Source organism: Mesoplodon mirus (genome assembly GCF_964341445.2).
Source record: "Mesoplodon mirus genome assembly, chromosome: 2".
Classification (NCBI taxonomy): domain Eukaryota; kingdom Metazoa; phylum Chordata; class Mammalia; order Artiodactyla; family Ziphiidae; genus Mesoplodon; species Mesoplodon mirus.
In genome coordinates this window covers 37,613,751-37,638,587 of record NC_138977.1, presented here as the reverse complement: position 1 = coordinate 37,638,587, position 24,837 = coordinate 37,613,751, and the positions used below count along the sequence as shown (strand labels likewise).

Genomic DNA, 24,837 nt, shown 5'->3' with positions numbered 1-24,837 from the left:
TCATGCACAGCTCATTGCCCCAGCACTAAATGTACAGCAGTCAGCAAAATAGACAGAATCCACGTCCACATGAGCAATACTCTTGGGTATCTCCTACCCAGTTTTTAATGATTAACACCATTTTCAGCAACATAATTCTACAAGCATTCATCCAATGAAACAGGAATTCAGAGGTTTAAAAGAAAAATCTAGGACCTCCATCTAGGGGGAGGAGACAGATAAATAAAGCAGCTATTAAGTAGAGGTATGACAAAAGGTGCTAAGGGAACACACAGGGGAGGGACAACCAAGTGCTACTCCTGGTAAAAGGACCAGCTTCCAGGCAGGAGAGGGTAGCACACTTCAGAAACTTCAAGCAGGAAACAGAACACTTCTCTGCCCATGCAGAGGACACGCTCTAGGCTCAAACTGAGATCAGAAGTCCTTACACTGCCTACAGGGTCCGTGGGCCTCCACTACCCTGACCTCAGCTCTCACCTCCCTCCAGCCAACCCCCTACTGTTCTCTAAACACTTCAACACCCTCCTGCTTCAGGGCCTCAGCACCTGCTTTTCTCCCATATCTAAAACTCTCTCACTCCCTTAAGTGCGTTAAACCTCTGCTCAAAAGTCACCTTAACAGAGGGGAACACACATTGTAATATTTCATGAAAATTAGCTTTCTAAACATTGAAAAGTAATGCTGCAATTATTCATGGATTAATGCTCCTTACAAGATCTGGGATGACTTCAAAGACTACTTGACTGAATTATTTCAGTCTACTGTTTTCCCTTTAAGTCCAAGTAAAAATCGAAGAAATGATTTATCATTTGAGAATTTTTTAATTCTAAATTTTTCTTAAAGAAACAAAACTTTACCTAGCTTTTTCTAAAACCACATTAAAAAATGTTAAGAGCTAAGTATCAGAATTCTCTAATGATGCTTTCTTTTATAAAAGCAATTTTAATAAATGAAAGCCAACTGTACAATAAGAAACTCAAAGAAACATCCTTGAAGTGCTACTGCCTTCCTATTGAGATCATGACCGATGACCATGCCAAAAAAAAAAAAATTATTTAGCAATGTCTGTCATAAACTTCCTACGCTGGTTCAAATACTATTGAAAGTAACAATTAAGAAGTCAAAAACACTAAAGGAGACCACTAGACATATAACAAACAGCTAAAGTTTTAATAACTGACAATACTAAGTGTCAACAAGCGTGCAGAGCAACTGAAATTTTCTTACATTGCTTCAGGTAAGAATGCAAAACAGTAGTCATTTTGGAAAACAGTTTGGCAGGTTCAATATAAAGTTACCAATATTGATAAATATACACTTTTCATAGGACCCAGTAACCCCACTCCTAGGTACAACTCAAGAAAACTGAAAACATTTGTCATACACACAGACCTGTACATAATTGTTTACAGCAGCTTTATTTATAATCGTCCAAAACGGAGAACAACTCAAATGTCCAACTCATGAACGGATGAACAAATCGTGGTACCTCAATATATAAGGGAATGCTACTCAACAATACAAAGGAACAAATTTAGTGGCGTGCTAGGGCTGACTGGTACGGCTTATGAAAGCCCACTGTTAATTTTCAGGAGTTTTGCAAGCTGATTTATGTAGCTTAACACAGGCCATGATGAGAGTATACACACTGCAATAATTAGCAGATGCTATCAATCAGGGATTTTTTTTTTTTTGGAGAGCAGGCTGTTACAATGTTTATCAGCATACCATTTAACAAACTACCGATACATGCAACAACTTAATGAATATCAAAAGTATTATGATATATATATGGAATCCAAAAGAAAAAATGGTTCTGAAGAACCTAGGGGTGGGACAGGAATAAAGACGCAGACGTGGAGAGTGGACTTGAGGACATGGGGAGGGGGAGGGGTGGACTGGGAGGAAGTGAGAGAGTGGCATGGACATATATACACTACCAAACGTAAAATAGATAGCTAGTGGGAAGCAGCCACATAGCACAGGGAGATCAGCTCGGTGCTTTGTGACCACCTAGAGGGGTGGGAGAGGGAGGGTGAGAGGGAGACGCAAGAGGGACGGGATATGGGGATATGTGTATACGTATGGCTGATTCACTTTGTTATATATAGCAGAAGCTAACACACCATTGTAGAGCAATTATACTCCAATAAAGATGTTGGAAAAAAAAAAGGATTACGATAAATGAAAGAAGACACCAAAGACTACACACTGTACAATTTCATTTATGTGATATTCTACAAAGACAAAAGGGACATTAATTTGATTAACAGTTGCCAAGGCCTGGAGGTAGAGGGAACGGATTCGCTAGAGGGGCATGAGAGAACTTCTTGGAGTGATAGAAATGTTTCATATGTTGATTGTGGTGGTGATCAGCCAATTGTATACATCTGCCAAAACTTTTACCACATGTAAATTATACCCAATAAACCTGACTACAAAAAAATTATAGAGTAGAAGTCATTTATCTCTTAATTCTTTTATGGATGACAAATGCATCACATACAAAGAGGGAACTGGAACTTAGTGGAAACAGATAACTCACATAAATAGAAAGAGATTAAAAATGTAAAAAAAAAAAAAAAGTGAACTTGTAATCACAGGAAGTTAAAACACAGGGTCGGGATAATCCTGCCAAGAATAATGTAGAAATGGCCCTACTTTGAGTGTCATTCCAGACTAGTATCATTCAGAGAGGTTAGTATCACTAAGGTCTCTTCCTACTCAGAGTCAGTGGCTCAAAAATCCCGTGATATTTTGTGTTATGACAATGTCAGATCTGCTTTTCAACTGTAACGAAACATCAATTACTCATTTTAACATCAAGCAAATGCTGTCATTCATTGACTTAGAGCCAAGTGCAGCCTTGTTGTTAGGAGTGCTGGCTCTGGCTTTAGACAGTCTGGGCTCAAATGTTGGCCCGCCAGTGGCTATGACTTTGAACAAGCTTCTCTCGATATCTATTTCCCCATCTGTAAAATGGGATTAACATTTTCCTGAGGTTTCAATAAGAATGCATGAAAAATGACTTTTATGTGCTAAAGTATCAATAACAAACATTTCTTATGCATAATTGGAAGTGAAAGATATAAATTATCAAAGCTAATCCTAAGAATTTTAATTTTCCTAACATAGGAGATTTATCCTTTAATTATATATCCAGTGGTTCATAATTCTTTGCGTAGGCAGATCTTTTTGAGAATGTGTTGACTCCATGGGCCCTTTACCCAGAACAAAATGCAAATATATACTACATTCATATGATTCCCAAGGATTCAAGGACCCTCTGAAGCTCATGCATGAGACTAAAAATGCCTGAGGTAAACTCTTAAAATTACAAAGTTGAGCAGTGGATTTTAAGAATCGTCAAAGTAGAGAATCCAACTAATATTGAAACAGCACACTGTCATTTACTTTTCTTAAAAAACTTTTCTTTTGCAAGTAAGACCAGAACATCATGTTTCTAATTCCTATCTCCTTTCTGCAGAAAGTTTAAATTAGAAGCATAACATTTTTTACATGAATCGATTTCAACTCAGAAAAAGACACTAGTAGGTAGAAACCTATATTTCTACCGGCCAGAGAATGAATGGTTCATAGTGTAACATGCACCACTGATGCTCAAATATCACAGGAAGGGTTCCCAAGTCAGTCTAACGCAATATGTATTTTTAAATATCAAAAAGCACACTGATTCCTATGCTTAGCGTCCCATGTTAAAGTTTTATTTTTCTTTTCAAGCGAGATTTATATTTTCCTAGACGTACGCACTACTAGCACGTCTAGTTTACTTATTTTTTTAATCAAACATTTTTGGTTCTGTTTTATGTTGTTTATTTGTTACCCCGTTTGATGGTGGAAACTGTTCCAAACCTGCTATCAAATAATTCCAACCTGGAAATATGTTGCGATCTCAAAGCAAAAGGTTTTGTTTTTCTTTAATTGTTTCGTTTTCATACTACAATAACCACTTGGCACTGACCAACTCATGCCCATCACTGAACAAAAAATAGTTTTTCGCATGCAGTAGCACCGTTTTCCCACAGGAAACAACGATTTTTAAGGCACTGGAAGTCGAGGCAAGGGTTCACATACATAGTAAACATCCTTTCATTCGGTTTTATCTGATTATTTCAGTGAAAGGAAAACCTAATACCGTAGATCTCGGAATTCAATGGTAAAAATCAATGAAACGCTGCACCTGAGGATCACACACTTGGCTAGGTCTGCCGAATGGCTTTTGGTCGGAAAGGTCACATCTGCTGTTTAAATCCCACAGTAACCGTGAATGTTCGCGATGCCACCACATCCCCCGTACAAGAGGAAAAAAAGGGCAAACACACTCCGCGAGAGCATCTCTGGTTGCTTCCACAAACGAAGGTTTCCAGCACAGGGCGTGTGTGGGGGGGGGAGGAGAGCAGGGCTCGGGAATAAGCCAGGAGAGGCCCGCAGTCGGCGGAGACAGCGCCCGACGGATGGAGGCCTCGCTCGACGGCGCCCGGGGGCGGGGGGCTCCGGAAGCCGAGACCCCGCGGGGTCTGGCTGAGGGGACCGGACCCCGATTCCTGTATCGCCAGGTTACGCCCCCACTGTTTACAGGAGGTAGCATCCAGCCCCCTCCTCCCCCACCCCCCTAACCACCCCAGCATCTCTCCCCACCGACCGCAGCCCTTGACCCCGACCCCGACCCGTCCGCTACGGCGCCCTCTCCAGGCCGCGGTGGAGGACACAGGCCAGGCCGCCAGCCCTGGAGACGGCGGCGGTGGCTCTGGGGCAGCGCGGTCCCGGGGGAGGACGGCAGCTGGGCCGCGGCCTGTCCCCAGGGGCAGCGGGCGCAGGGCCGCGAGTGGGCAGCGCCTCCGCCCCTTACGAACAAAGCGGCCGCGGCGCGCCGGGCGCAGGGCTGGGGGTGGGAGGCGGCGGGCAGGGGGCACTCACCGGAGGGCGGGTGGGCGCGGGCTGGCCTGACCCGGAGCGGGACCGCGGCGGGCCGGGCTCCGCGCCGGGGGCGCGCTGGCGACGGCGAGGGGGCGGCGGGCGCGGCGTCCACGGTGGGGCCCGGGAGCCCCGCTGAGGGGGACGGGGCTTCGGGCCGGGATCGATGCTGCGGCCGCGGGGTGCGGGAGCCGGTCGGCCGAGGCGTGCAGCGGCGCTAGGCGGCCGGGGTAGCGACGCCGCCGCCTCTCCCTTCTCCTGCCCCGCTCCCTGCTCCCCCGCGTCCTCCTCCTCGCTGGGTCCCCGCCGCCGCCGCCGCCTCAGCCTCGGCGCTTCTCGGGCTTCTCTTCTCCATCAAGGCCGGGCCGCCCCGCAAGGACCATCCCGGAAAGTGAGGGGCTGTTGCCGTTTCCCGCAGCTGTTGGTGGCCATCTTTAATCCTCCTCCTCCTCCTCCTCCTCCTCCGGCTTTCTCCACCTCCCGCTGGCTGCCTGACTGACTGACTCTGGATCCTCCTCTTTCCCTTCCTGCCCCTCCTACTGAGCCGACCTCAGAAATTGCAGCCGCTCTTCCTCTTAACCCTTCTGCCTTTCCTTCCTCTTTCCTTACTTCCTTCCCTTCCCTCTGCTTCCCGCTTTTACCCTTCTCTTACTAGCTGGCTTCGCCCCCTCTTGCAGGCAGCGGGCTCCGATTCTCTTAGCCTGAGTTTGGCCCCCCTTTTCACTCTTGTCCCCCTCTCCCTTCCCTTCCAAGAAGCACACACCCCAGCTTCCTTCCTTTCCCTCGTCCTGCTCTCAGCTGCTCCCGTTTCCCTCTCCCAACCCCTGCCCCTCTCCCGCGGTTCTCACCCTCCTCGTTCCCAATTAGTCCAAAGACTCAGCTAAGAAAGGACAGCTGGGTTCTGCTCTCCTTAACCCTACACCCATTTGCTGGATGCTGTCAGGCAGCGATGGAAGAACGGGAAGCTGCGTTAATTTTACACAAGCTGGAGTACAAAAGGACTGCCCACGCTAGCTGTTCTACTACGCAGCTTTGAAACTCGTGTTTGGCTCCGGCCCAATAAAGGACCGAGGAATTGAAGAGCCCAGTCTCGGCTGCCTTCCCTCAGTGACCTTGAACTGGTCGCCTTAAGATTTTAGGGGTTTTTTTTCCCCCTTTACTGTAAAAGGCATTACTTATACCTTTGCAGTCCTAACAAACAAAGTGTTTAGACCCAATTAGCACGCTTTGGTAAAGCTAGAGATGCTAGTGATCATCAGTTTGCCCCTCTGTTGTTTGTTGCTAATCAACCCAGTGGACGGTTTGGAGCATACTGTAGTTCTGGCAATGGAGGCAAGCTGAGCCAGCAATTGTGGGTGGACTCCCTTAAGCAGGCTTAGAGTGGGGAAGTGGTAATATCATTGTTCTAATGACAAACTTGTTTTTCCTAACACCGCAATCTACAGAAGCTTGTGAATTTCCTCTACTAAAGATGAAGCAAGCTGGACGTGCTGTTTGCTTCTTTTCAGCCACTTGGCCTTTGGCAAATTGGACCCATTTGTAAGGATTCACTCACAGATTATTTCAAGATCCAACATTGCTGACAAATACAGGGGATAGTATATGTGAGCACTTTGGGGAAGGGTCAGAGTGGCTATCAAAAAAAGCACCTTGCCCTTGAAGAATAAGATGAGTAGACGTGTTCAAAGGTTATTCCCTTCCATAGGCCAATTATAGAGAGAAATGTTTTAAAATGTAGTTTTATATTCTACATCAAAGTGAGTAATTTTTTAAGTTCAAATGTAAAATTATGTTATAAATATGTGTTTCAAGCTGTTTGAAAAGGATATGTCAAAACAAACCTAAAAATATGTTTTAATAAAAAACATTGGTATACTGTGGGAGGCAGGGGGGTAGGGTTCTAATCTTTTTCTTTGATCCTCACAAAGTAACCTGTACCTAGTTCGGTTCCAGATTTCAGTTGCCATCTTTCAATACCAGTAATTCTTCTATTTGAAATCAACAACCTGTATCAACATCTAAAACTCTTTTAAACCCAAATAAAGTCTTTGAGACAGCTTTGTATAATATATTTTAGAATAAATTATTAAAAACAAAGCACCTACATGGTGTAAGGCTGTGTGTGTGTGTCTCTCTACATGTGTGTTTTCTTTCTGGCCTTTAGGTGTTTATTCTTTATTTAGATTTTGTGTTTCTCCACTTTATTACTAGACAAAATTACCACAAAATTCTTGATTCTTAAGTATTTCCTTATAAAAGTGAATATTTTCAGAGAAAATAAAATGGATAACATGAACACAGAGTAAGAAAATCAGTTGACTTAGCATGCATTTTAAAAGGAGGATTTTCAGTTAAATATGAGGTTTCAGGAAACTTATTATGATTTTATTTACACCGAAGAAAGAAGAGTTCTACATTTTTAAACTCATTAACACTTTAATTAGAAATGTTTTTCTTTTGAAGAAAATACACTGCAATGAAGTGCATGGATAGATCAGTATGCAAATGCAGCCCTTTCTTGTTAATGTCTTACAAACTAAAAATCTCACATAGTTTCTTCAGTGATATAAATATTGACAGGGATGCGATAGGGAGGGTATATGGGGATATATGTATGCATATAGCTGATTCACTTTGTTGTACAGCAGAAAGTAACAACATTGTAAAGCAATTATACTCCAATAAAGATGTGTAAAAATAAACAATAAATATTGACAAAAAGATAAAATATTGATAAAAAAAAGTGATAAAAATGTAGCAAGCTTTTTCTGTTTTTACTGAAGCCATGTAAACATACGCACCGTAATAATGGACAGTACCCAGAAAAATCAGACCCTTCATATTCACTTTTTTGCATCTCTGCTTCAGATCTGTCATCATTACAGCCCTTACCTTCTTTAGTCTTTGTTGCTGGCTAAGTGTAGTTTCTCTGTCATCTTAGGGTTCGGGGATAAAAATAAAGGTCAGATCAGGTTCTCCAGCAACATGGTTATTGTTTCATATGTATTCACTCTCAGATAAACTCAAGGTCCTCTATAAAACAAAGAATTGTGTTAAACTCGGGTAAACCCTTTGTGCAGAGGCCAGATGGAAAAGGATCGAGACATGTGCAACAAACTCCTCTGGGAATAGAGGAGCAAACACGAAGGGCTATTTCTAAGCAGAAGAAATTACAATTACAAATTACAATTCATGAATAAAGTGACTGTGGAGAATAACGATCAATAGAATATCTGTGACAAACAAAACCCATATTTGTTTTTAACATGATTGAGAATTCTATGAACATGAATAAGCAAAGCATAACTTTGGCTCATGAAGAATATTGAAATGTAAGTGGAAGAAAATAAAAAATAGTAGAAAATAACAAATTTGGAAAATTGTTAGGATAAATAATATATATTGACAATTTGTTATTTAAACAATTATTTTCTTTACATTTGTATTTAACACTAAGAATTTAAAGTTGAACAGGTAGAATTATCTTACAGATAAACATAAGTAAGTTATAGAATTTTTAAGATATTTATCACCAGGATACAGAATGCTAAATTACGCTGGAACACAAAAATTAAAAGGAATTGAAACTTAAACCAACATATTTTTAAATTACATAACTATTATTTTTGAAATATGTGTCCATTTTCCCAGGCTATTAGGTACAACAATAGAAACGCCATATTGTTTTCCCTTGCTTGACAGAGCCAAATGGAAAATAAACAGGGCAAGCAAATGAAAGTCTCTGGGGATCATGGGAATTGAATGACTATAAAAAACATACTCCAGACAAGAATATAGTCTTGGATAAATATTCAGTTTTATTCTCATAATCTCTGTTCTTTAGAAAAGACAGTTAATAATATTTCTGCTCCACCTCTTCCTCTTTAGATGGACTGTCTAAAATATCAAGTGAATAATGACAAGCCATATTTATCTGCACTGGTTGAAATTTAGTATCATTCTTCACTCCTCAATTTAGAGAACTCCTTATAATTAACTGATGAGCTGTCCTGCAGACAGTGCCATTTAGAGTCATTACTGCACCCTAATTGGGGAGAAATGCTTTTAGAAAGTTCTAATTAGAGACTTTTTTTGTTCTTCTTATACATACATTCAAAAGAGGTACTGTTTTGTGGGGTTTTTGTCGGGGGCGGGGAGGTTAGGTTGTAGCTTGGTGTATTGTTTTTGTATTTTTACTTAAGTAAGTGATACAAGGTAAAGCTTCTTCAGATTTTGAAGGGTAAATGACGACATGAGGAAACTGAATACTAACAATTTTGCTTTTGCTCATCATAATGATCATGATTATAATAGAAACGGGTTTTTGAACACTTCATTATTAATGATTTGTATTTCTACTTAAAGTTTGAAGGTTCTCTTAACTTTCAATTCCTTATATCAATATTTCTTTATAGAGAGTTCAGACTTTTAAAACAGTACCTTGACAATATTTTTACAAGTTAAATATAGTAGTATGCAGACTAGATTTATTAAACTCATTTTAAAAATTTGGCAAAAAATTCAAATGGCTTATTATAGGTTACTTAGTGTATATTTGGGGGTACTCTGAATAAAACCAAGATCTCCCGACTCACTCTCAAGTTCAAAAACTTCAGAGTTGAAAGGATTAATCCTACAGGTGAGAAACTGAAGCCCAATGAAACTTTTAACTCTGCCACATTAGTTTAAATATAATTTAAACTTTATTTCCAGAAGTACTGTTCAACATTGACCTTTCTCAGAAATAAAGCCAAGGAACAAAGTAAAATAAACTGGGTTTTCCTGTTGTTTACAAAAATGAGAACAATTTTTTTTTAATAAAAAGAATTTAAGAAAGTTCAAGTTGACTAAAAAAAAAAAAAAAGTGAATTATTTTTTAAACTGGACCAGCCCCATTCTATAATATTTATTTTTAGATCAAAAAGTGTAAAGTTAACTCTCAAAAATACTGTGTAATTTAATAGATTGAGTCTAAATTGTAAGAGTCTAAGGACTCAGAAGAGAGAAAGAAAACAACAAAAACACCTGTATTAGCTAAATAAAGTAAAACAGTGCCATCTGCTGACCAGAATGAAAAAAGTAGTTGGTCTTTGACACATCTATGAGAAAATAAAGTTCAAGAGACAGATATTAATTTATTCCACATCTTTTATTTTTTCTTAAATTTTTTTGGCTGCATTGGGTCTTTGTTGCTGCATGCGGGCTTTCTCTAGTTGCAGTGAGAAGGGGCTACTCTTCCTTGCAGTGTGCGGGCTTCTCATTGAGGAGCATGGGCTCCAGGCTCACAGGCTTCAGTAGTTACAGCAGGCGGGTTCAGTAGTTGCGGCACACGGGCCCTAGAACGTGCGGATTTCAGTAGTTGCGGCATGTGGGCTCTAGGGCTCCTGGGCTTCAGTAGTTGTGGCGTGTGGGCTTAGTTGCTCCACGGCATGTGGGATCTTCCTGGACCAGGGATCAAACCCATGTCCCCTGCATTGGCAGGCAGATTCTTAATCACTGCACCACCAGGGAAGTCCCTCCACATGTCTTTTAATCATGCTAAAAAGTACTATGCTGGTGATGTAAAATTAATCAGCCTCCTATACGGAAATTTCCGATTATATTCTATACTAGCTTGTGATTGTTAGTATTATTCAAAATCCAGCCAACAGTTAAATCTGATCATATCAGTAAATGTGGCCATTTGGCTAAAACCACATTTAGTTTTATGGATAAAATGCAAATGAGTACATAAAGTTATTAACCTGGAATTTTGAATTTGATAAATTTTATATAAATGTTTTTGTTTCTAAATGTATAATCACACTAAAAATAATTTGGAAAATAGAAAATTTTAAAGTTTGATTCTTGACCTAAGTATTTCACTTTGCAAATATGTGAGGGACTGTTAGGCCATAAACTTGATTGCCTGCAGGAGATATAAATAAGATCTAGTATATGTCCTCATTTAGTTCACCATATAGTGAAGGAGACAGATGTAAACTTGAAATTATAATGTCTTAAGAACTATAGCAGAGCATATACAGGATGGTACAGAAATACCTCATTCTGCTCTAGTGAGACACACAAATCATTATCAACAATTCGTATAAACTGAAATATAATAAGCATTTGTTCTTGTCGTCAACTGCTATAAATAATCCTCTGAATTGTGCAAGAACTTTATTTTAAAACTTTCTCCCCGCATGGTGTTTTTGGTCTATTGCTTTACTCCGAAACCTCAAAAGGCTAACACATCCTTAACATTTCAATTTCTCTCATTTCTTGCATCAAGTCTACTGCCAGATACAATTTTACTCCCTAAGTGTCTCTTAAACATTAACCTTCTTTCTATTTTCTCTGGCACTATCCTAGGCTCACTATCACAACTGCAATAACCTCTTATCTGATCTACCCACATTCACTTGGATCCCTTCCAATCCATTGTTCCCACTTAAAAATTTCAGTGCCTCTCAGAACCTGGCATGGTTGGTTCTCAACCATCTCTCTAGCATCAACTCACATTATGATTTCTTGCAATTTCTCTGCTGCTGTCACCCTGGCCTGCTTTCATTTCCTCTGTCTTGGCATGCTCCCTCTGCCACAGGGCCTTTGCACAGTCTATTCCCTGTCACTCTGTTCTTTACTACCTTAAATAAGCCTTCACTGAACTACCTAAGTCACAAAATTCCACCATTAAACACTTTCATAGAACCACTCAGCTTCCTTCATACCATTCATCACAGATGCAATTTTGTAGTTTTATATGTTATTAAGTCACTTATGTCTGTAAATTCAATGAGGACAATGACTGTGTCTGTTTTGGCTCTTTATTGTTCCAAACTTATCAACATCATTTTTCATTACAAAAATTTTCCAATTCATATAGAAAAGTTTTGAATCAAGCAATTAAGAACTATCATAACTTAATAAAGTATACTAATAAAAAGGATGAATAAAAAAGCTGGATTATTGATGATTCCAAATGCACACTATTTTCTTTTATTGAAACACTAATTTAGTTTCTTATTTTTTCCTGCTTCTTTCCTATATGTCACAATAAGACTAGAAAACATATTTGTTTTCTTTAAGATTTGCCTACTGAGTCTAGTTATCTTAATCAGAATGCTTGCTAATTTGGGGGTGTGCTATCTTCAAGACATTATTATATTGGGGGACGAACTACAAATAAAGTTAAACATGGACCTAATATTTTCTAGATCTTCTCCATCATTGAAATGTTTTGTGCTTCCTCTTTTGTTCTTTCGTATCTCCTGACATTTCTGCTATCATTATGTGCCTTTAAAAATCAAGTTCCTTTTTTACTGTACTTTTGAAATTTCCAGCCATTGGGATGGGAATAGAGGGACACAATAACAAACAAATCAACCAAAACACAACCTACAGCTTCTTTGTTTTATTTTGAAACTTTTCTCAGTAGCTTGGGTTTTCAGGTAGAACCAATCACTAATAAATAGATTTCTATTTTCTTGCCTTGTCAAGAAATTAAATCATTCTGAATTTAAATTGAGGTTATATAAAATCAGTTGAGGTTACATGGCATCAATCAATGCAATAACAAATATTAGTTTTTCTTTAAATAAACCAAATTTAATTTAATAATAAACTGATGGCTAATTTTTTGTATCAACTTGACTGAACCATGAGGTACCCAGATATTAGGGTAAACATGCTTAATGTGTCTGTGAGAGTATTTCTGGATGAGGTTAACATCTGAATTGGTAGACTGAGTAAAGCAGATTGCCCTCACCAATGTAGGTGGGCCTCATCCAATCTGTAGAATGCCTTAATAAAATAAAAAGGCAGAGTAAGGGAGAATTTGCTCTCTGTATGACTGTCTTCAAACTGGGACATTGGTCTTCTCCTCCTTTGGACTGGAACTTGGACTGGAACTTATACCATTGACTCTCCTGGATCTCCAGCTTGCTGACTAAAGCTCTTGGGACTTCTGATCCTGCATAACTGTGTGAATCAATCCCTTATATTGAATCTCTTCATTTTAACTATAGATTATATATATATACTATACATACCATATATATATATATATATATATATATATATATATATATATATATACACAAACAAAACCAGTAGGATATATATATATATATATATATATATATATATATATATATATATCCTACTGGTTTTGTTTGTATTGGTCTGGAGGACCCAGACTAATCACATACCATGACATTAAAGACCGACTATAGGTACCTGGATTTTACACTATTTAAACATAGTTATGTTGAGTGATTTTGGTTTTAAATTCCATGCAATTTCATCTTGCATATCCATCAGCTTATAAAATAAGATTGAATACACACACACACACACACACACACACACACAAAATCCTTGGTCCTTTCATTCCAAGTCTCTTCATTGTTCAAATGTGGGAGAATATCTCCCAACCTCTTTTCTTTTCCCTCTAAATTTTTCAAAGTGGTGGCCTATTTATACTCCATTTATACTCAGTTTCTCCACTCAAATCCCTAATAGTCATCAACTGCCTGACTTTAACACTCTGTTGAAACTACTCTCACCAAAATCACCAACGATCTCCTAGTGCAACATCAAATGATTTCCATTTTAAACTAGAGGTTCTCTATCCTTATTTTGGAAATGCTGATATTGGTTTGGCCAACAAGTGCCTTCTGTTTTTAAGTAAAAATAAAAGACACATTTTTCATTTTCATCGAGAGCTTTAATGAACAATGTATTCACCATTTTGTTCCACTACCTTCTACCATTTTTCAGGCAACTTCATAATTCCATCTTCCCAAAACTTTTTATCTTTTGAACAAAGAACTGTTCCAGGTGCCTTTTACAGTCTTCCAGGGAATTGAAATTTTTTCCATTAAGAGAATTTTGTAAAGACCTAAATAAATGGAAATCTGAAGGTGCAATATCTGGTGAATATGGCAGTTGAATCAGAACTTCCCAGCCAAGCTGTAACAGTTTTTGCCTGGTCATCAAAAAACATGTGGTCTTGCGTTAACTTGATGGAAGATTATGCGTTTTCTGTTGACTAATTCTGGATGCTTTTTGTCAAGTGCTTCTTTCAGTTGGTCTAACTGGGAGCAGTACCTGTTGGAATTAATCATTTGGTTTTCTAGAAGGAACTCATAATAGAGGACTCACTTCCAATCCCACCATATACACATTCATTCTTTAGATGAAGACCGACCTTTGGTGTGGTTGGTGGTGGTTCATTTCACTTGCCCCACGATCTCTTCCATTCCACATAATTGTACAGTATCCACTTTTCATCACCCGTCACAATTTGTTATAAAAACTGAACGTTTTCGTTATGTTTAAGTATAGAATCACATGCGGAAATATGGTCAAGAAGGTTTTTCTTGCTTAACTATGTGGAACCCAAACATCAAAGCGATAAACAAAACCAAGCTGGTGCAAACGATTTTCAAAGCTTGATTTGGCTATTTTGAGTATGTTGGCTGTCTCCCGAGTGGTATAACGTTGAGTGTTCTCAATTAATGTCTCGATTTGATCGCTATCAACTTCAACTGGTGTACCCGACTGTCGAGCATTATCCAGTGAGAAATCTCCAACACGAAATTTTGCAAACCACTTTTGACACATTCGATCAGTCACAGCACCTTCTCCATACACTGTACAAATCTTTTTTTGCGTTTCAGCTGCGGCTTTTTTTTTTTCTTTTTGGCGGTACGCGGGCCTCTCACTGTTGTGGCCTCTCCCATTGCGGAGCACAGGCTCCAGACGTGCAGGCTCAGCAGCCATGAGCTCACGGGCCTAGCCGCTCCGCGGCATGTGGGATCTTCCCAGACCGGGGCACGAACCCGTGTCCCCTGCATCGGCAGGCGCTCTCAACCACTGCGCCACCAGGGAAGCCCTTCAGTTGTGTTATTACCTTTCTTGAAATAATAAAGCATAATATGCCGAAAATGTTGCTTTTTGCTTCCATCCTCAATATTAAAATGGCTACACAAAAATTCACCAATTTTGATGTCTCTTTTTAAATGCCACCTGTTATGACAGCTGTCACGTACAATCTAACAAAATTGTTTCAAATGAAGTTAAAAACAACTAGATCCTATTAGAGCCATCTTATGGAAAAAACCAAATGAACCCTTTGACCAACCCAATACTTTCTCTCCCTGATACTTTCTTCTTTAGTTTATGTGACACTGCTTCTTCTGGATTCCTCTCAAATTCTCTACCTATTCTTTCTGTTTCCTTTACCAAATCCATTTCTTCTGCCTGATCCTTACAGTTATTTGTTTTCCAAGTTGACACTGTCATTCCATTGGTCCTGTCAGTAATTCTTATGAATTCAGTTCTATACACTGATTACATAACTTGATGTCCCCAACCTAGACCATTCCCCATACTTTTAATCTCATATCTAATTACTTGTTAGATACTTTGTACTCAATCCCTAAAACTGAAATTATTATCTTCCCCTAAACCTATTTCTATTTCTATTTCCTATATTTCAATTGTAGTAGTCTTCATTTGACCTTTTTTTTTTTTTTAGAATGAAAATGCCAGCATAGTGGAGCAATCTCTGTGACATATGGAGGGTGTAATAAATTGCATTATTGTTTACAAATATTTGCTGTTGATCCCTGGGGGACAGTCATACTTTCCTGCCTTATTGACAGCAGATTTGACCATGAGACTTGCTCTGGCCAATAAAATGCAAGCATAATGACTGTGTCACTTCCCAGCATATACTTAAGAGCCAGAACACACTTTGCCATGCTCTTTTTGCCCTATGCCAGGACAATCAACTATATTCTAGATGCTACATCAGCTCCGGTGCTGGCATGAAGGTGACACCATAGTGGCATGACTGAAAATAAAACCTGAAGATTATAGTCACTGAAATTTGGGGGTTATTTGTTAACATAATAAATCCTAGCCTATACTGACTGATCTAGGACTGGAGAAGTTTTAACCAAATAATTTTACAATCATCCATGTAATTAATAATGTACAAAGGCAACAGAAAGACGTTCTCAGATATGCAAGTCCTATCAGACAATCTTTATATGATTTTTGAGAATGAATGCCTTAAATATTTCTCCAACAACTGAAATATGAGAGCCAATGAGAAATGAGGGTTTGAAATGACTGTCTGAAACCAATGAAACTATGTAAAAGAGTGATATCTGAAAAAAGGGGTTGAAAATCTGCTTATAAATTGAATGCAAATATCATAAATAATTCTTAAAAAGGAGATATAAAATATTCATATAGTAACACTTTGGATCTAAATCCATATTGTATTAGCAAAACTGATAAGGAAAAGAGAAAAATTACAAAATTCACTGTATCAAATAGAGAGAATGAGAAATATATCATTTTACTCTGAACTTTGAATATTAAGTAAGGTTAAATAATTATGTTAAAATTCTTAAAGATAGTTTAGTAGAAGCTTGTAGTTAAAGAGGGAAAAATAAAGACATTTTTATTTCATACACCTCCTTGATACCTACTAATTGTTAAAAAAAAATTGAAAAAAAATACAGAAGGGGAAAATAAATCTCTCATTTTCAATGAAATAAGGAAATGATACAACCCTAAATTACAAAACAGGAAGCAGGTTTACCAAGCAATGAAGTGAAATGTGTGAAGAGGCTGAGTGCTGAGAACCAAAGCATGCCTTCTCTAGCCTTGATCAGGACACAGATTTCTCACCAAGAAAGAGGAACTGTCCTGAAAACCTGTGATCTGAATAGCAAGATCTGGGCCTGGAGGAGCCTCAGGAAAAGTGGAATATCTAGTTTGATGGGGAAGTGGAACTAGGGAAGACACCAGGCTGGCATGCCATCTTTACAGCCTCCAGCCTATTGGCGATTGCTAGAGCTAAAGCAGAATGAGGAAGGGAAGAAAGGAGCCAGCAATCTCATATCACTCCCCACCCCTAAACAGATTTTTGCCAATAACTCTGTGTCATGGCAGCCACTAGCTCTAAGGAAGGCAGGGAAAACATACAACTATTACAGCATCTGTGGTACAGACAGACAATGGAGAAGGTGAGTAAGTCTGCAATTTTTGCCACTACAAAAAAAAAAAAATTCAGGATGGCAACTAGAAATAATAATAAAAAAAAAAACGAAAAGGAGCAAAAGAGAAGATAAATGAACTATGAGAGAGAGAGAATACAGTACAAGATAAATTACCTAATAAATAGACCAAGAGTTAAAATATGCATTTCCTCATGGTATCTGTAGTGGGCTGAATAGTGTCACCCCCAAATCATGTCTACACAGAACTTCAGAATGTGATCTTATTAGGGAATAAGTCTCTGCAGATGTAATTAGTTAAGACAATGTCATGCTTGATTAGAATGGGCCCTAAATCAAATGGCTGATATCCTTATAATAAGGGAAGAGGACAAGCAGAGACACACATAGGAAGGAAGGTCATGTATTAGTGGAGACAGAGACTGGAGTGATTATCTACAAGCCAAAGAATACCAAGAATTTCAGGGAGCCACCAGAAGGTAGGAGGAGGCTAGGAAGGATCCTTTTCTAGATCCTTTAGAAAGAGCATAGCCCTGCTGTCACCTTGTTTTCAGCTTTTTAGCCTCTGAACTATGAATCAATAAATTCCTGTTTTGTCAAGCCATCCAGTTTGTGGTACTTTGTTACGGCAGCCCCAGGAAACTAATACAGTCTCCAAGAAATTACATACAGCATGAGTGTGGTAGACAGACTCTAGGGTGGCCTTCATGATTCCTGCCTCTTGGTGTTTATACCCTTGTGTTAGTTTCTCTCACTGAGTGAAGGTAGGACCTGTGATTTGCTTCTAACCAACTGAATTCAGTAAATGGATAGGATGTATATGATTATTATATGTGATTACATTACATTACATTGTAATCCATCTTGTTAGGAGACTCTATCTTGCTGGCTTTGAAGAAGTAAGCTACCATGTTGTGAGCTTCATGCCATATAGAGAGAGCCACAAAGCAAGGAGGTGAGGGTACAACAGCAAGAAAATGGGGCCCTCAGTCTGGCAGCCTGCAAGGTACTAAATTCTGTAAACAACCAAATTGAGTTAGAAAGCAGATCCATTTCCGGTCAAGCCTCAGATGAGACAGCAGCCCCAACTGACACCATGACTGCAGCCTTGTGAGACTTTCAAGCACAGGACCCAACTAAGCTGTGCTCAGACACCTGATGCACAGAAACTGAGAGACAACAAGTATGTGCTGCTTTAAGCCACTAAGTTTTTGGTAATATTGTTATGCAGCAATAGATAACTAGTACAACACTCTGCAGAACTTGGAGAATCAAGAGTTCAAAATAATAATTTAATGCATGAGAGGAGGAAATATTGAGATGGAAGATCTCAGAAAATAAACTAAATAGGTAAAAACTACATTAGACAAACACAGACCAGAGGGCAGACAGCAGAAGCAAGAAGAACTATAATCCTGTATCCTGTGGAATGAAAACCACATTCACAGAAAGATAGACAAAATGAAAAGGCAGAGGGCTATGTACCAGATGAAGGAACAAGATAAAACCCCAGAAAAACAATGAAATGAAGTGGAGATAGGCAACCTTCCAGAAAAATATTTCAGAATAATGACAGTGAAGATGATCCATGACCCTGGAAAAAGAATGGAGGCAAAGATAAAGAAGATGCAAGAAATGTTTAACAAAGACTTAGAAGAATTAAAGAACAAACAAACAGAGATGAACAATACAATAACTGAAATGAAAACTACACTAGAAGGAATCAATAGCAGAATAACTCAGGCAGAAAAACGGATAAGTGACCTGGAAGACAAAATGGTGGAATTCACTGATACGGAACAGAATAAAGAAAAAAGAATGAAAAGAAATGAAGACACCCTAAGAGACCTCTGGGACAACACTAAACACACCAACATTAGCATTATAAGGGTCCCAGAAGATGAAGAGAGAAAGGACCCAAGAAAATATTTGAAGAGAATATAGTTGAAAACTTCCCTAACATGGGAAAGGAAAGAGCCCCCCAAGTCTAGGAAGCACAGAGTCTCAGGCAGGATAAACCCGAGGAGAAACACACCAAGACACACAGTAATCAAATTTACAAAAACTAAAGACAAAGAAAAATTATTAAAAGCAACAAGGGAAAAAAATGACAAATAACATACAAGGGAACTCCCATAAGGTTAACAGCTGATTTCACAGCAGAAACTCTACAAGCCACAAGGGACTGGCATGACATATTTAAAGTGGTGAAAGGGAAGAACCTACAACCAAGATTACTCTACCCAGCAAGGATCTCATTCAGATTTGACAGAGAAATAAAAAGCTTAACAGACAAGCAAAAGCTAAGAGAATTCAGCACCACCAAACCAGCTTTAAAACAAATGCTAAAGGAACTTCTCTAAGTGGGAAAAACAAGAGAAGAAAAGGACCTAGAAAAACAAACCCAAAACAATTAAGAAAATGGTAATAGGAACATACATATCGATAATTACCTTAAATGTGAATGGATTAAATGCCTCAACCAAAAGACACAGGCTTGCTGAATAGATACAAAAACAAGACCCATATATATGCTGTCTACAAGAGACCCACTTGAGACCAAGGGACACATACGGATTGAAAATGAGGGGAGGGAAAAAGATATTCCATGCAAATGGAAATCGAAAGCTGGAGTAGCAATACTCATATCAGATAAAATAGACTTTAAAATAAAGAATGTTACCAGAGACAAGGAAGGACACTACATAATGATCAAAGGATCAATCCAAGAAGAAGATATAACAATTATAAATATATATGCACCCAACATAGGAGCACCTCAATACATAAGACAACTGCTAACAGCTATAAAAGAGGAAATTGACAGTAACACAATAATAGTGGGGAACTTTAACATCTCACTTACACCAATGGACAGATCATCCAGATAGAAAATTAATAAGGAAACACAAGCTTTAAATGACACCACAGAGCAGCTAGATTTAATTGATATTTATAGGACATTCTATCCAAAAACAGCAGATTACACTTTCCTCTCAAGTGCACACAGAACATTCTCCAGGATAGATCACATCTTGGGTCACAAGTCAAGCCTCAGTAAACTTAAGAAAATTGAAATCATATCAAGCATCTTTTCTGACCACAATGCTATGAGATTACAAATAAATTTAAAAACCATAAAAAACACAAACACATGGAGGCTAAATAATACTTTACTAAATAACCAAAAGATCACTGAAGAAATCAAAGAGGAAATCAAAAAATACCTAGAGACAAATAATGACAAAAACATGATGATCCAAAACCTATAGGAGGGACTTCCCTGGTGGTGCAGTGGTTAAGAATCTTCCTGCCAATGCAGGGGACACGGGTTCGAGCCCTGGTCTGGGAAGATCCCACATGCCACGGAGCAGCTAAGCCCATGTGCCACAACTACTGAGTCCACGTGCCACAACTACTGAAGCCTGCACGCCTAGAGCCCGTTCGCCAAAACAAGAGAAGCCACCGTAATGAGAAGCCCATGCACCACAGCAAAGAGTAGCCCCCGCTTGCTGCAACTAGAGAAAGACCACGCAGCAACGAAGACCCAACGCAGCCAAAAGAAAAATAAGAATAAATAAATAAACAAATTTATTAAAAAAAAATACCCAAAAAACCCCCGAAACCTATAGGATGCAGCAAAAGCAGTTCTAAGTGGGAAGTTTATAGCAATACAATCCTACCTCAAGAAACAAGAAAAATCTCAAATAAACAATCTAACTGTACACCTAAAAGAACTAGAGAAAGAAGAACAAACAAAACCCAAAGTTAGCAGAAGGAAAGAAATCATAAAGATCAGGGCAGAAATGAATGAAATAGAAGCAAAGAAAACAATAGCAAAGATCAATAAAACTAAAAGCTGGTTCTTTGAGAAGACAAACAAAATTGATAAACCTTTAGTCAGACTCATCAAGAAAAAGAGGGAGAGAACTCAAACAGTAAAATTAGAAATGAAAAAGGAGATGTTACAATGAACACTTCAGAAATACAAAGCATCATAAGAGACTACTACAAAGTGACACTATGCCAATAAAATGGACAACCTGGAAGAAACTGACAAATTCTCAGAAAGGTATAACCTTCCAAGACTGAACCGGGAAGAAATAGAAAATATGAACAGACCAGTCACAAGTAATGAAATTGAAACTGTGATTAAAAATCTTCCAACAAACAAAAGTCCAGGACCAGATGGCTTCACAGACGAATTCTATCAAACATTTAGAGAATAGCTAACACCCATCCTTCTCAAACTCTTCCAAAAATTTGCAGAGGAAGGAACACTCCCAAACTCATTCTATGAAGCCACCATCACCCTGATACCAAAAACAGACAAAGATACTACAAAAAAAGAAAATTACAGACCAATATCCCTGGTGAATATAGATGCAAAAATCCACAACAAAATACTAGCAAACAGAATCCAACAACACATTAAAAGGATCATACATTACGATCAAGTGGGATTTATCCCAGGGATGCAAGAATTCTTCAATATATGCAAATCAATCAATGTGATACACCATATTAACAAACTGAAGAATAAAAACCATATGATCATCTCAATAGATGCAGAAAAAGCTTTTGACAAAATTCAACACCGATTTATGATTAAAAACTCTCCAGAAAGTGGGCATAGAGGGAACCTACCTCAACATAATAAAGGCCATATATGACAAACCCACAGCAAACATCACTCTCAATGGTGAAAAACTGAAAGCATTTCCTCTAAGATCAGGAACAATACAAGGATGTCCATTCTCACCACTCTTATTCAACATAGTGTTGGAAGTCCTAGCCATGGCAATCAGAGAAGAAAAATAAATAAAAGGAATACAAATTGGAAAAGAAGAAGTAAAACTGTCCCTGTTTGCAGATGACATGATACTATACATAGAGAATCCTAAAAATGCCACCAGAAATCTACTAGAGCTAATCAGTGAATCTGGTAGAGTTGCAGGATACAAAATTAATGCACAGAAATCACTTGCATTCCTATACACTAACAATGAAAGATCAGAAAGAGAAATTAAGGAAGAAATGTCATTCACCACTGCAACAAAAAGAAGAAAATACCTAGGAATAAACCTACTTAAGGAGGTAAAAAAAGAAAAGAAAAGAAAAGAAAAGAAAAATACAGTAAAGAAAAGAATAAAACCTGACTGAATATGCAATCTCAAGAAATCACATAATGCAAAATGAAAAAGTATAGCAATATAAGAACAAATAGATTTGGTATGAAAAAAAGAAAATACCATATAGGCATAAAGAAGAAAATAGATTTGAGGAAGAAATTGGAGGAAGAAATAGAAACTGAGGGAAGAAAATAGAACGAGTGAAGTTAAATCAATAAGAAAAAAAGAATTAGATGATATTTACAAGGATTTAATAGTCCCTCTTTCTTTCTTTTTTTGTTACTTTTTATTTGTCTAGCTTTATTGCACTATGATCAGAGAATATGGTCCTCTGTCTTTCAGAAATTTTTATAAATTTTTTTCACTTAATGTACAGTCCAATTTTATAGATGTTCTTCAGCACTGAAAAATGACAATATATGTTTGTAGGGTACAAATCAATCTTATAATATTTTGTATGTTTTAAATTCTTTTTTTGTCTACTCTAAATTAAATCTTCTCATTTATATTTCTGCCAATTTCTTCTTTTATTCAAATAGCTTTTACCTAACATATTATAATACACATGTAAATAATATTTTATAAAGAATCATGGGTTAAAAGAGGAAATGAAACTTGCAATTATATACTAGTTAGATAGTAACAACAACACTACCCACATCAAAATATGGATAGAACCCAAAGCTGTTCTCAGAGAAAAATGCATAGTGTTTGATGTATTTACTCTTAAACAAGAAAAGAAATAAAGGAAGGAAGGAAGATAATAAGGAAAGAGGGAAGGAGTGAAGGAAGGAAGAAAGGAAAGAAAGAAAGTAAAAAAGGAAAGAAGGAAAAAAATGAAATACATCTAAGAACCAAGAAAAGTAACAATAGACAACTATATAGGGAAATGGAATGAATAAAGATAATCAGATATTAGTAAGTTAGAAAATAGTAAGACTATTAGAAATAATTAGGTTTAGGAAACAGAAACCATTCTACTTTCAATAGAAATTTAATACAGTAAATTTGGTACTTAAAACGTAATTGGTAGGGCAGGAGAATCAGTCTTTTGTCTGGGTATTCAGGGATTAATGAAAAAGATTGCTGAACTGCACTGCCAATGTCAACTTTGCATCTCAAGAAGATGGAGGTTTAGGAGGCTACAACTGCAGTGATTGAATTCAAGAAGACAATAGCAGATTTTATAACAGAATCAGGAATCTCGGTTCATAAGCTACCCCTACTACCACTGCTGTTTCTTGTTTGCTCTTCACCACTGGGCTTTGTTATTGAAGAAAAGCTCAATGTCTCTATGATTGGGACAGGCTGCAGCTGCAGCTAGATTAGATGGGACCTAATTTTTACCCAGAACCCGGACTCAAATAGATCTGGAAAATGTGGTTTTCAGATGCTACGGTGTAGAATGCGACGTTTGGAACAGGCTGGAATGGATGCTGCATACCAGTTACATATAACTACCACAATAGCTAATATTTCCTGAACAGCAATATCAGGCACTGTTTTAGGCATTGTACATGTCTTAATTGATATGATCAACACAATATCCCTATAAGTTTGGTACAACTATTAACCTCTAGTTTACAAGCAAGAACAATGCCTATAGAGATCAAGTAACTTACTCCAAGTCTTATGGTAAAGGGCTGAGTCAGGATACAAATACAGTTAGTCTCTGACTCTAGAAGTTGTACTCCGAACTGTGACATACAATACTTGTTTTCTGTTCTTTCTTTTATAAAGATGAATAAAAATTTAGAACTGTCATCAAAGTTAATAGAGAAAAAAAAAAAAAAAACTAGGAAACTGAATGTATGCCATTAGCAATTAGTGATTCTACCACCGAGCAAAGGAGATGACAAATGTTCCATCATGGTACCAATGGTACCTTGATGGTATTAAATTTGTCAATCTTAATGAAATAGATATTTCTGAGAAACTATAATAGTCCAAAACAGATGCAAAAATGAATTTGGAAACCTGATAGTATCAATAGCCATGGTGAAAAACAGCCACTCCCCAAAAAAGTATAAGATTGAGTTTAATAAACCACTACTGTAAAATCCTCAAGGAACAGAGAATTCTATATCATGCCATTTATAAAATTTCTGAGCTACATTATCAGGTATAATGAAAATGTCACATTGTTTATCTGTAGTTTAACTTAACCACAATGAAAATAACCACATTATTTCAGGGCCGCTATTACAGAGGAAAAATAACCATTGTCAGGTAGATATAATACCCTTTGTTCTTTTCCCCCTTCCTCTCCCCTCCTTGGCACAGCATTTGCCTTCAAAGGGCTTAAGTATAGTCATAATACGGTGGTGTGAGCTGCCTCCAGCTCTTGGCTTGGCCTCTGCCGGGAGGTTCAATTGCCAATTATAGCAGTCTCTCATTGTCATCTGCTGGGTCCTGGTTGGCCTTATCTGGTTTCCTGTCACATAATTCTAGTACTGTCTTCGGCTCAATTCCCTCTCTCACCCATGAGACCTCTCCAGTCTTCACAGCATTCAAACTACTAAGGAAGAAAAACATTTGGCTGCTCTCTCATTCCTTCTTAAGATGTAAAGGGCGTCTTCTTAGGATATTAAGAGAGTCTGTCTCACTTTGGGCCTCCTAGACATTGGGGAGAGGTCTTACCCAGCTATCTCATACTACGTAGGGCTGAGGAACTCTTTTGTGCTTAGCGTCTTTCAGGTGCAACCAGACCTGAAGCTTTGTTTGTCCTTCTTCTTATTCCTTTAAATGCA

The 24,837-nt window shown here is 38.2% G+C and overlaps 1 protein-coding gene across 3 annotated transcripts in view; it reads right to left on the bottom strand.

The window, feature by feature from the left end:
- The window catches only part of WDFY3 (WD repeat and FYVE domain containing 3), a 279,594-nt gene extending 274,352 nt beyond the window's left edge, over positions 1-5,242 (bottom strand). For 2 of the 3 annotated variants that reach the window (XM_082632434.1, XM_082632436.1), the window contains exon 1: positions 4,939-5,152. The gene's annotated coding sequence lies outside the window, so the exon portion shown is untranslated. Of the gene's footprint in view, positions 1-4,938 lie in introns of all 3 variants that reach the window. The other variant, XM_082632435.1, reaches the window with a different exon arrangement.
- Positions 5,243-24,837: the final 19,595 nt, after the last annotated feature.